At 36.1% G+C, this 14423-nt stretch overlaps 1 protein-coding gene across 5 annotated transcripts in view; it reads left to right on the top strand.

Annotated features, from left to right (window-relative positions):
* The first annotated feature begins 3781 nt into the window (after window positions 1-3781).
* LOC149792528 (alpha-1,3-mannosyl-glycoprotein 4-beta-N-acetylglucosaminyltransferase C-like) overlaps window positions 3782-14423 on the top strand; it is a 78317-nt gene continuing 67675 nt past the window's right edge. The window contains exons 1-2 of one of the 5 annotated variants that reach the window (XM_089971162.1): window positions 8188-8774; window positions 9325-9467. The gene's annotated coding sequence lies outside the window, so the exon portion shown is untranslated. Of the gene's footprint in view, window positions 4106-8187; window positions 8775-9324; window positions 9468-11077; window positions 11103-14423 lie in introns of those variants that run through there. The other 4 variants (XM_089971164.1, XM_089971167.1, XM_089971160.1 and 1 more) reach the window with 4 other exon arrangements.

The following is a 14423-nucleotide window of genomic DNA, read 5'->3' as shown; positions in this document are numbered from 1 at the left end:
CTCCTGACTTGATGTATAAACACAAACAGAGCCCAAGTTTCGACCACATTTAATTAATCAATATGAACAAGTGTCTTTCATGAATGTTTCATTTTTAAGTATCTTTGTATATTTCGTAATTATGAGAATTTATAAAGCTATTATCAAAATGTGACTAATGTTTGTGGTAGCGTTTTTAAGCCTTAAGACAATATATTTATTCGTTTGTTTCATTGGATGACACGTTCTGATTAAATAGGTAAGATATTAATATAAATTCGAGGCGTTTTGTATATACCGTCAGTATTTATTTAAGTCTTAATGTCTCTGACAACTGCAGGAAAACATCTCCAGTTTAACAACTAAAATATTTCGGATGCAAGGAATGCAAGAAAGAAGATGTATGCTTATTGGGACGCAATGATGTTGTCACAGGTATGAAACAAGTACAGCAGGCGATGTTAGCCATTTTCAATAAACACGTTACATTTTCTTCTTTAAAATTAGATTTCTGAATTTATTTCATATTTTTTTATAATAACAAACACTATTTCATTCAACATTTAGCAGGCATCGAGGCTTAAAATAAACTCAACATATATTAAATTCTCCACAAAGAGCATTAATGCGCAACTGAGAACAATTTCAGGATTGCCTCCATTTTCATAAATTCTCTTCAGTTATTATTTAATGAATAACATATTACCAGGAAGAGATAGAGGGCCAGGCGCGGAACGATGCTTTAGGAAGTCATTTACCTTTTCTCTTTTATAGTAAGATAGAAAGGGTCCTTTGTCAGAACGGGCCACCTGGATAATCTGAGAAAACTTCTTCATTCGATATGATTTAACATCAAGCTCGCATCGCGTACCTTCTGTGTGATGATACATACTACCTCCGATTATCAAATTCAGCATCGGGAGATATTTCGATGTCTCGATGCCACCAGAGGCTTAAACCTCAAAATCAGCCACGGATAAAAGAGCTCTTCTAACATAATACAACACTAACAAACAAAACCGCTGTTCTTAAAATAGCCAGAACACAGAATTCCCACGGATTATTAATGATTCCTTAACAATAAGATCTATTCCAAACCATGTAAATAAAACTAAACTTTTAAAAACCTCCTCAAAAACGTTAGCTAGCAATGATCTGCTGGAACTTTCTGGGCAAATGAACGCTGGATACCATAGCCTCATCTTTGAATCCTGGGCCTAGTCATAATGCTGTCAGCGATGGCAAGTCAATGAACGAGGATCCTGAGTTTCGTCATTGGATTCAGACTAGTCATCAAGTCATCAAGAGAAGCATCCGATTCTGATGTCATACCACTTGACGAGGTGTGTATAGATTTTGGATTATCTAGACAGTTGTCAGCATTGTCCAAGTCAACAAACAGTTACCATGTTGCGATTAATTTAAATAATAATTAGTAAATTATATGATCAGAGGACATGAACACCTAAAAATTATTATTCCGGCTTTGATTGCGTAAGCTTGTTAAGGGCTGATATTCATGTCTATCTTCATGTTGTCTTCTTGTATGATGAAATGTTGGACCAGTTAATTATGGACAGGGCCAGTAGAAAGGAGAAAGGTTTGGTTACTGGTCACCGTGGGCTTGCGGGATTATTTGGCGAGTGTCGCACGCTGCCATAGTGTATGGAAAGCCATCGTCGCCAAAAATATGAAACTTAAAACAAAATAAGTCAGTTTCAAATTAATCAAGAAAAACTAAAATAAAACAAGCATGATTGAAAAATGAATGTATTAAAGCTCAAACAATAAGATCCATACTGAAATAAACAAACAAGGCGCACACGAAACAATTACCAAAAGAAATAAGATAAATTATGAAAGATGTAAACTCCAAACAAAAGCGGTATCTTGAGAGAGAGAGAGAGAGAGAGAGAGGATATTAAAAGTAAAGTGGCTTTTAAAGTGCTGGCATACAGTAATTTGATATACCAAGAGTACTGGTATATGAAACTGTGATCCGCCAGTGATGCATTAATACTCATATATAAACATTGTTTCCACTGTATGTTATCGATTATAGACTTACATACATCAGTGATCAATCTCCACTGATTAGTCATTAGTGTCGTACGAACGATACAAATCTTAATAATCCCCGTTTTCTAAATGAATTTAACGGGGCAAACAATTTCTTTCTGCTAAACCAAGATTGATTCAATTAAGAAGATAAGGATGTTGACTGATATTTGACAAGGACGCACTTGTCCGATGAAAAGCTTTTGGACAAAACCGACCGTTAGAAACAAAATGTAAAGACGTAATCGGTCTGTTTCTAAATGACGGTGGTGCCAAACCCAATGAACATCAATTTTACCGGAGACTTAAATACTTTGGTTGGAATGCATACACGTATTGCAGTTGAACAAGGTCAGCCTGTTGAGAAATTACTCTCCACGATGACAGTATTATTAGAAGAATTATGATCGACCCGATCAGTGTTACCTGCGCGAAAAAATAAGCAAAGCGGAACTTCTTACTTTAGGTACGACAATCGGATTTCTCGTCTGAAGTATTGTTACGAATCTTTGGTCTGAAACCAAGTAACAGAAAGAAAAAAAAACGAAAACCAACATGTTTTGGAAAATTCGACAAATAATTTATTTCCCAAGAACACAAAGCAAAACTTTAAAAAAGAATTTATAGTACTGTGAATTGATCCCAGATAGTCCTAAAAGTTATTACAGGTCCAAATGTATGAAGTTTCAGTTGAATTCCAGTGTATTCCATACAACTTTCGATACTGAATGTATTAATGTGCAGAGGCTTAGATTACGGCAATCTTTTAACAGTCTTTTGATGTATCACAATCATATAAACCAAAATGTACTTGTCTGAATTCACTATAATTCAAAATTAATTTCCTGTCCAAGAATATTAGTGAGCACTTTGTAATTCCAGTCAATAACAATTTGAATAAATAAATCCACCCAAATGGAAAAAGCTGAACACAGCGATAAGATTGATTTTGCTTTCGATGTTAAAGCTAGAATGAATAACTCTTCGGTAAAAATATTGGATACCCATTTACTTGAACTAGGTCGCAATTGCCATTTTCTGAAAAATAATCTGTTGTCTAATGGGAAATTTCCAGTTTGGAAGTTTCTAAGGTCAGAATTAAAACTGTATCTTTAACTCTAATCGAAGTAAACATGTTTACCACTAATAATGATCTGTTGTTTGCAATATATATATATATATATATATATATATATATATATATATATATATATATATATATATATATATATATATATATATATATAGAGAGAGAGAGAGAGAGAGAGAGAGAGAGAGAGATATTTACCACGCCTATGGACAATCTCAAGCACTTGCATAAAAAATAATTATGTTAATAATCGTAGGCGTAAACAGTGGACCGTGGGCAGTGGTCACTGAACGGAGTAGTATGCTAATAGATGTTTTGTTTTATTTATTATATGGATTGAAGTATTCTACCCCAAACGAGTATCCTCTGGCATGAGCGCGTCAAGGAAAGTTTAGCGGATTACAATCGCGGATTTGCTCGCGGATTCTGGTGTGAGAACAAAGTCATGGGAATTGAAGGTTTTGACTTAAATTAGTAACAAAACTGTTATTATCATAGTACTAAAGATTTAATAAAATAGCTATACCACTCAAATGTTTAATAAAATAGCTATACCACTCAAAGGTTTTAATAAAATAGCTACAACATTCAAGGAAACGTTTTACTCAACTCTAAACGGTTACGAAACATATCAATTGACAATGTTCACTATGCACATACCGTAAGTCACACTTCAACCTTGAATTATTAGGTGACCTTGGCGGCTGTTACACGATGCTGGATCCTGCTCAGTGTTACAGTACATTAGAACCAGCTCATGGCCCGAGTTTAGAAATATCCGGTTTCAGTTAAAAGTTTTGACATTCTGTGACATGTTTTCGATGACTGACTGTGGAATTCCTGACTTAAACAGTATGATACTGCACGGGGTATGCAAAAACCAACCCCAAATCTGTGTAGAAGACAATACAAATACGGAGAGTTCGATGAGATAAAATCCAGATCATGAGTCATTCACCTTGTTCAACAGCATTAACTGTAAGTAATACGTAAGTAGATTTGAAGAAAATCTGTTTTAAATATCCTCTCATAGCGACGATGTGCGTAGTATAGAAATGGTCTTGAGACTAGATTACACCTATAATGTACGATATTGTAAAGTACTCCGCTCGAGCTTTGAAAAAAAATTGTACCTAACGAAAGTTATGTATCACTCTTACATAAGGTTCGACAGCAATTAAGAGATCGAACTGTCACAAGTGCTTGCGAACCCGTCGCAAGTTCACGCGACCTTTGATCCCCATCGCCATAAACACTTCTGTATATATACATACATTTTGATGATGAAGCCATGACAACAACTGAGGTCCGGTCTTACCCTCTAAGTACTTCCAGAGGTTTGCGAATTCGACCCCTGCCAATCTACTAGACTACTCGATACTCCCACAACTGTATCTGCAGAGGATAGGTGTTTAGTACATATTTTGCCTTTAATTTTTCAGTGTTATGTGATTTATATAAATGCGTGCTTTTTTCAAATATTTTAAATCGTACAAGCCCTTTTTTGACAGATTTGTACCACAAAGGTACAGTTGTATACTTTATTTTAAATTTTCATCACATATTTAAAAATTTTATATATTGCAATGAGTTTGTGTTTTTAAGTTCTATCCTGCAGCACATTGTGATAAAACTCCAAAGCAAGTGATAATATGGGAAGTAACTCTTGAGAGCATAATTGAAATAGTAAAGATTTATTTCTCTTGGCTATTGTTACTGCGATTGTCAAAGTAGAAATCAAATTATTATGTTGCTATTAATTTTCATTGTTTCCTTTCTCACCTAAAATTATGATTTTATGTAGCAGAAGGGTTTATTTTAAACTTGTGACCTAACCCCATTAGTCGACATTTACGGAACTAATTCGTGCTTTGAGATACTATACGAATGAATTGGAAAAAGCCGCAGTATTTCTTGTCTACCATGTTTTCACTTTCAACTGAGCACGTATCATCTCACAGGGTACAAATCCGCGATATCCCAAGTATGTCGCATATGACTGGTGTTTTTCCTGCATGAATATTTAAATGATTCCAGTAAATACGATGCACATTCCCCACGCCCGTTCCAGCTGGTGCCGGTGATTTAAAACCCAAAGTTACACACACACACGCGCGCACACGTTTCTTGTATTTTTCCCGATGCACGTACTTGTTTATAATATAATACTAAAAAAGCATGTATAAAGTTGTAGATTTAGGATATGTTATAATTTAATTTTAGACTTTATATATATATATATATATATATATATATATATATAGAGAGAGAGAGAGAGAGAGAGAGAGAGAGAGAGAGAGAGAGAGAGAGGAATTTTATCAGGGTGAAAATATTTGATGGGTTAAAATATTAGTTTAATAAAGACTGAAGTGACACAGTCTGAAAAACATGTAAAAAGTAGTGGAGATCAAGGTTGAGTTAGAATATTACAGTCCTGGATTCCGTTATGCAAATCGTTTTTCAGGGCATGCCTGTAAGAGCAGAGACCTAACTTATGGTAATTGTCAAACGTGTGTCGTTTAAGAAATGAAGATCTGCTTTAAATGGAAAGAAATCGTCCTTACATGAATGCTAAAAAGTATGCTTAAACAAAGACGCTGACAGTTTGTGGGTTTTTATAAATAATGTATTTATTTATTTATTATTTATTTATTTGTGCGAATATGGTGATGTTAATTTTACTTCCAAGCGCGTTACATATTTTATTTTTATTGCTACGTCCGGTGCATTATAGTCAGCGACACGAATATTAAAGACCCTCTAACACAAGATTTGTTGTTGTTCTAGGGTTTAACGCCATTTTTCAGTACAATATAGGCTATACATGGCGGCCAGCATAACTGGTGGAGGAAGAACCCTGGAAAACCCAGGGAAGAACCACCGACCCACGAGAAGCTACTGGCAGGCTTTCCCACGTACTCACGCTAGCCGAGCCTTGGACTCGAACCCACGCAGACAGAGGTGAGATGGCAGTGATCCGGAACGGTGAGCGCTTTAGACCATTCGGCCACTCGGGGCCACCTCTAACACAAGAGGGCCAAGTGCTGAACATGCACATCAATAATGGAAAACCTTCTTACACAAGAGAGCCAAGCGCTAAACACAAGAGAGCCAAGCGCTAAACATGTACATATATATCAATAATGGAAAACGCTCTTACACAAGAGAGACAAATGCTAAACATGTAGACGGACGTATATTAATAATGGAAAAAAAACACTAGTGAGACAAGTGCTACACATGTACATGTATATTAATAATGGAAAACGCTCTTACACAAGAAAGCCACGTGCTAAACATGTACACGTAAATTAATAATGGGAAAAGTTCTAACACCAGAGGGACAAGTTCTAAACATGTACAGGTATATCAATAATGGAAAAGAACACTAAGATTCTATTGAAATCATTGGAATATTTGTGAATAACGCTTTTGAAAAACAAACTTATCTAATGGTCCGTCCATCGTTATCAGGCTTTGTGGTATCATTCAGTGCGTCATTCCATTGTTCTGCATATGTGTAACATGGTAAACTTCACAGATAAGTTCAATAAATGGGCTTGATTTTGATCGCAAACTTGATAGAGGCCGTCCATACATGACGTCACGCACCGAGGGTGGAGTGGGTCTGACTTGTGTGACGATGTGTGGCGATGGTGCGTGGGGTGGGGTGGTGAAAAATGTGACGTACTGAAAACAACATCAGAACTATATGCCAGTTAAAATGTAAACCATGTAGCATCTCAGTATCACCTGGAAGGAAGAGAAAATTGAGAAATAATATCATGAGATGATATGTCTACAACTTTATTCCTTGGATTTTAAGTCTTTCCTATCCTTATTTTTTCTTTTTAGTATAGGTTTCCAAAGGATTAAACCCGGATTGATCAAGATATTTTTTCAGTATTAAATATATCAGAACGCAGTGTTATATTGTTGTGTGTTTTTCTGTACAAAGTGATTTCAAACCAATTTGTCAAAGCTTTGTGACATCATATTTGAGAGGGTCTGAGTTTTTGTGACCAAATGTGATGAGGGGAGAGCGGATCAAAACTCCGCTTAAACTGCGTTACGTCGAAGCTTTGATTACTAGAAAAAGGTAATACAAAAGATTAAACATCCATCTAGTGTGTGTGATTAGGATTTTCAACGTAGCTTTTAACAATTTTCCAGTCATATCGCTACGATGTCTGCAATGTGGCAGTTTATAGTGATGTCTAGCACTGGGCCATCATGCCGCAGACACGTAGCATCATGTCCCACCCAGTCACATTATCCTGACACCAGGCCCACCAGTCTAACCACAAGGCCACCGGAGCGGTAACATCCAACTAGTACTAGAATTGTGGATTTTCTGTCAAGCATATTATTTTGAACCTCTTTAAGAAGGATATCGTTCCATAAATTCCAGAAGAATATTTTAATTTGATAAATGTCATTTCGTGTTTCGTTTTTTTATGTTTGCTTGTTTATTTTTTCTTTTTGCAAGAGATTTGATGCTTCCCAGTTGTAAGGAGGTCTTACATTAGGATGGAGTGGTGTGTTAGAACTTTCAAATTAATCTTAAAACGTATGTCAATTGATACGCTAGTTATTAATTAAATCCTAATAGGTATTTCTATGGGTATGACAAATACTAATTACTCCTATAAGGTACGTAATCTGATACGCCAGATATCAATTAATCATAAAAGGTACGTCAACTGATACGCTATATATTAATTAATCCTAAAAGGTTTATCAACGCATAGGCCAGATATTAATTAATCCTAAAAGGTATGTCAACGGATACGCTATAGATTAATTAATGCTAAAACGTACGTCAACGTATCATATGTTGATGCACGATAAACTTAAAATATGGAAAGCATGCAAATTTAGTTACGCTTATAGAGAAACAAGCATCAGTAATTACAAAAGCAATATGATCTTTTGGTCAATTCGTCTAATGGATGACAGAATTTTTTTTTTTTTTTTAAATTATATCTAGACTGTACCCGCATTTCAGTCCGCGTCTGCATCTACATTCGGATTCCGTGTCCAGTTTAGTAGAAACTGAGTCATCACGATTGTTCACTCGAACAGTATGCGAGTGCAGACGAACTTGGTCGGGTTGGTAAAAGTGACTGAATAACTCAGTCTCATATTTATCTGCATGACACCGTGGGAAATTATATAGGCATGTGGTCTTTAGAGAAAACGAGGACTGTCTTGTGTTTGACAAAACAACAATCATCACATGCATATACACAGCGTGGATGTATAATTGTGCAATGAAGAACGTGTTACCTAGAAAACAGAACGTGCTGTGTCTTACCTGTTCACAACAGACAATTCAAGGCCGCTTTCAGGAAATTAAATATCCAAGTTGACAGAGTCAGTGGATTATCGGTACTGTGTTCTTTCAGTATTCACAAATAACAGTCTCCTTTTAGTGCCTTCTGTTGGAAATATAATATGTGTACAGTTTAGAAAGAAATTTTCCGGGTTAAAATAAGCCGGATATGAGCGTGGATGGAAATTAACATTCTGAATAAAAAAAACAAATATCCCTTTATTATAAACGCTTCTTCAACAGACACGTTTTGGTGAGTCAACGATCGTGTGATGTTGAGAATTTATTCCAATGCACTGGTTTGAAAATTAGGTAGGTAGTATTTTGAACATTATATATAAAATGATGTCGGGCATTTCTGCGTACTTAAAGTTTCCTTCACCAGTATTGAAGCAAAATGCATACCGAATTCGACCAATTGATGAAAAAAAGTAATAATAATCCAATGATTGCCATTTGAAAAGAGGCATTTGTCACCAGACTCTTCTGTTCAAAATAATATTAATTTCGGACACACGGGATATTACCCCCGTGTTTTCATGACTCGTGATATGTCGGCCTATTCTGCGCATAGCTTTGAAAAGATGTAATATTTATTAATCGGGCTATGAAAATGAAAAACATTACTTTAGACAAATTCTGTAAGCGTTTCAGTCGAATAATTAGGTAAAGTTTATAGCTGATTTTACAAAATTCAGCGTAACGTTACCAATAAATATCAAGAGATATTAAACAAGCTAAACAGGTCTTGTAAAAAAAATTTTTTGTAAAGTTCAACATTTTATATTTTTAAAAAAGCTATTATGTTGAAGAGAAACAACAATGAATAGGATGTAATAAGTTTATAATGTTTCGTTTATAGGAAAAAAATACCAAAGAATTAGGAAACAGACTATACGCCGGGGAATTTCTTGAGAATCCCCGTTCTAGCGCCGCTAGTAGCGGCCATTGGGACAACTGCTTGCAAATTTGGAAAGTTGGATTAAAATGCAGTATTGTTTTAAGGTATATATTTCCATCTTTTATGTAATGTATTTATTTGTATGATTCTAAAAGATATATAGTAAATAGGATATTCTGGGTTAAAAATTCAAAATGGTCATGGAGTGGGTCTTCACGTTGACATTTAGAAATCACATTTTCACATGCGTTTAGGGAAGAAATATGGGATATTTTTGTACACTTTATGAAAGACACTTTCCTTAATTAAAGGACGATCGTTCTTTCATGATACAAATTGGATTTTCGACCAGAACCAACACGTGATCCAATGTTTACAGGAATGTCGTATCGTTGCGCAGAATTAAATACCCGACGCGCAGAATTGGCCGACATGGTAAGTATATATTGTAATTAGTAATGTACTAAGTGATTCAAGTACTGGGCAAAACCGGCTCCATTAGATGCGCAAATTAATTTCGGGATTTATTTTTTTTTTAAATAAAATTTTAAAAATATTATTAAAACTTTGGGGGAATAATGCCATGGTCGGCAACTAAAAGCAGGGACGGTCGGCCGATAGTAAACATTTTTTTTCCACCTAATGTGGATGACATAAAAAAATTGTGCAAAAAATTCTTCCTAATTAGCATAAATTTTAGTCTTGTTTACATTGAAGATATGAATATACATTTTTGTTTTCAGCATTGCATTTAATTTTCCTTTATTGAAAATCATGTACGGGGCCCAAGGCAGCAAGCGATGAGCGCTATGCAACAAGCAAAAAAAAAAAACTGTCTTGCGGAGAAGCGCGGGGCCCATGGCGACTGACTCATTCGCCTTGCCCTAGGGCCGGGCCTGAGTATCCCGTTTTCTTTTGACGTAATTATTTTTCCCCCACTTTCCGATTTAGCTTCCCGTTCGATAGCGACGAAAGCCGAAGCGGGCATGGTGTCCCAGACTATTTTGTTTAAAAAACACTGTTTTATTTTGCTGATACCTGGCTTAATTGGCAGACCAGTATGTTAGGCCAGTAACCACCTGATTGGTTAATCAGTGACGTCATTCGCACAACAGTGACGCTATTCCCCAATCTGACCTCTGCTGTCCGTCACGTGGGACAGTGGAGACATGCTTTTGATTGATTGCGCCATTCACGTAAATGCAATATTATTCGCACACCCTCCCGTTTGTTTGTAACCCTCTACCGAATTTAAAAACGAAAAGCATCAAGGATATATATACTTTTTTAAATGCACAAAACTTGGTGATTCCATTTATCTTTTGATGTTTGAATCTGGTTGAAGCCAGGGAATCAAAACCACTGCAACTTATGGGCATTCTAAACCAAATCGGAGCTCTCGATGTAAATAAGCAGATAGATCGTTCACTATCCTTTTCAGGTTTCTAGAACAGTCCATTTCAGTAGAAACTATGCAGTCTGCGTCCTATATTTAATAAGAAACGTCAACGACTTGACAGTATTTGGAACCCCTGGCGACAGTCAGTTTAAAAATTGCAAATTGATCAATGAAATGACTAAGCTTGGTGCATTATTTGATATCATTGATAGTTTTTGTTTTTAAAATCGATATAAGGAGGTACAAACAAACGGAAGGGTATGCGGATACTATAGCTTGGAAATTCCATCTCAACTGCAGGGATTGACTGGCATCTTCACTTTGGCGAGGTGCATGATGGGTAAAGAAACGTTCAAAACTTTTTACCTGTTTGCAAAGATGTTGGTTGAAACTTTTAAATTCTACAGTACTCAGAAGTGTGACTCGTTAGTCAGAGAAATGTTTAACTTGTAACACCAGAATAGGGAAAGTGGTTTATTGACTAATTAGATTAAATGACGTAATACGGCATTGTGTTTAATAGAATCTATGTTGGGGTTTGGACTGAGACACGGAGTCAAATTATTTGTTTCCCTGCTCGTCATAGCCTCGTTGGGAGACAAATAATTCAACACCGCGACTGGAATTTCCATGTCTTGGTACAAACGCCGACATAGATTATTTTTCTCACCCAAATTGTTTCGAGTTAAACTAAAATAACCAATGACATGCACTTTCGCAAGTTATTTGAAAGATTCAAAAGACAATTTTCATCAGGTACTATTATCGCTTCTCACTCTATATAAAAGTCATAAGGTTTATTTGTACCCTTTTATGCAAATCCTGATGATCATCGAAATAGAATCTAGCTGTATATGCCATTCTTAGAAAAGGAAAAAAGAATCAAGAGAAAAAAATAATTGTTAGGTGTTGGAAGTATTGCGCACGAGCGTCTAGAATCAGAGCCATTGTTGTTCATTTATACGAATATGTTAATGAGGGCAAATGGGACTACCTATCGACCATAAATTAACAAGTCCTACCATGAGAAAAGAGAAACATCAAACCATTTAATGTTATTACTTTGTTATCACATTTAATGGATGGATGTCATATAAAAATAGCAATAAGTAATTAATATATTTTAATCGGACAACTTTTAACTTTTATCAGTTCTAATTTGGAAAAAGTTGTATGGTAGGCAACGGTACGGTTCACTGGTTGTACTGGCTGTTTAAAAAAGACCTTATATATCTTAGGCATAATTCAAAGAACCTTTAATTCCCTTTATTTTGGTGTATGATTGGTGGGTGTAATATGGGTTATAGAGTATACAGCTTGGCCTTACTCCACATGTGCACCTTTCAAAAAAGTGCTAGCTCCACTTGGTCATTTTCACTTCCTGAACTTTAGAGGTAAATTGTATAAAATAGAGCCGAGAACTTTTTTTTTACATTTTATATATTTGGTAATTCATTCATTGCACTTTCAGAAGCTGGTGTTGTCTAGTCTGGCAAAATTCGTTTTCCCTGTTTTAATAGCTACTATGAATAGTGTACTTTAGACTAATTCAGGCTGATTTTTTTTAGCACAATGGAGTAGTCATTTTAGTTAGCAGTGTGCTTAAATCATGTACAATTTCCAAAAGTACAATATCCAAAGAAATATCATCCACATTACATTAATGTAGCACAGAGGTATGCCAACATTCTGTCCATTGTGCATGTTTTAAATGCAAACAACTTCACCCTACATACGTCACTCTCTCAAAAGTACACAATAACTAGTGAGCGCCCCTTAATCGATTTTCTTCTGCTTTTTTGTATTTGCATTACCTGCGTTATCTCAATTCCCAGAGTACCTGGGCTAATCCTTTGCCCGAAAACTCCTCAGCGTATTAAAGCGTATTAAACCATCTTAATTTAATTTTTTTTTAAATACAGTCTCCATTTCTTTGCTATCTTTAGCAGTTATTTAAATAGGCCAAAATAAGTTTGCCAGATTAGAAAATAGCAGCTTCTGAAGGTGCAATACATGAATTACAAAATGTATACAATGTGAAAAGTGCTTTTTGGCTCTTTTATATTTTTTATTATTTTTTTAAAAAAATTCTTTTTTACAATTTCTATCTGAAGACTAGGAAGTGAAAATAATCATGAGAAGCGAGCATACTTACGATACGTGCACGTCTGAAGTAAGGACAAACTGTATACTATATAACCAAATTACATCATCAGTCACACACCAAAATAAAGGGAATTACAAATTCTTTTTACAATACCTAAGATACACAATATCAGTAGTGAATGGGGACGATTCAGCGTCAATGGGAATTAGCATTACAGACCCCCCCTCCCCGCCGGGACTGTTTAGCGTCAAGGGGAATTTAACATGGGAGTAAATCGTGGGACTGTTTGGCGTCAAGGGGAATTGAACATGGGAATAAATCGTGGGACTGTTTAGCGTCAAGGGAAATTGAACATGGGAATAAATCGTGGGATTATAAACATAGATACAACATTTTTTTTTGAAAGGCAATGAAAGTCAAGGTCTTTTCGAAGTATGGGAGTGGCCCTGAAAAGGGCCTTTGGTTTTCTTCTTCTTTTTCTAATGTCTTCTATTCCTCCACCAGCTTCTTATTTTCTCTCCTACACTTTTTCTCTTCTTTTGTTTTCTTTTTTCCTCCTTTTTCTTTTTTTCTCCTCTTTCTGCTTCTCCTCCTCCTCTTTCTTCCTCTTCTCATTTTCTTCTTCCTTTTCAATCTTTTCATTCCAAGCTCTCATCCTTATCCTTTCATCTTCATCCTCCTTCTCCTCCTTTATTTCTTTCAGCAGATCACTGATTATTTCCTTTAGCTTTTTGATGTTGTTGATCTCCATCTTTATTCTATGTGGACTATAAGAATAGCGATCCTCGTCCAGTTTTACGAACATTTGCTCAGTCATGCCCAAATTGTCCAAAACGTCTTGTAACTTCTTCATTTTATCAAGGTGGTTCGAAGCCGTCTTCTTTATTATTCTTTGTAGAATGGCTCGAACGACGAACGTTGTGGGTTCTTATACACACACACACACACACACACACACACACAATCACACATAAATACATACAATCACACTAGGAAAGGAGTGACTGTTTATATTCACACTACTCCACATACACACATTGGCAAATTGATTACTATTTCTTTTCTAGAGTATGGGGTAGCCCTGAAAAGGGCTGTTTTGTGGGTTTTTTTCCAGCTTAACAGAGACCTGTTAGTGGTTGTACCTCCCCGGCCTGGCACCGCACACGCATCCCCTACTCCAGTCTCCTTTCACTCTTTTCGCTGGGAGTGCAGAGGCGGGATGAGTGGCTTCAGAATCCCAATCTTCTGTCTCTGGGATTCTGAGATTTCCTTGTTGTGGTTGTGGTACAGCCATTCCTTTCTCTTTTTCCTCCTTTTCTTTTTTTTCTCCTCCTCTTTCATCCTTCCTTCTTCCACTATAGCCTCTGCGGCCAGCTCATTCAATATGAGCCTGGCATATTCCAGGTGCACATTGAGTTCAAGAAGTTTCGCTAGCCTTGTGGTCATTTTGTAGTGTTGATCAATCAACAAGGGTAGCTAGACTGCCGAGCGGTTTTCAATTTATACGAAAAGCGCGGACGTGAAGGAAAACATCCCCCTAAGACACAAAACTTA

This window comes from Sinohyriopsis cumingii, chromosome 9 (genome assembly GCF_028554795.1).
Source record: "Sinohyriopsis cumingii isolate HCF-2022 chromosome 9, ASM2855479v2, whole genome shotgun sequence".
In the NCBI taxonomy this organism is placed as follows: Eukaryota; Metazoa; Mollusca; class Bivalvia; order Unionida; family Unionidae; genus Sinohyriopsis; species Sinohyriopsis cumingii.
Note: the sequence above shows the minus strand (reverse complement) of the source record. Positions and strands in the feature narration are given on the sequence as shown.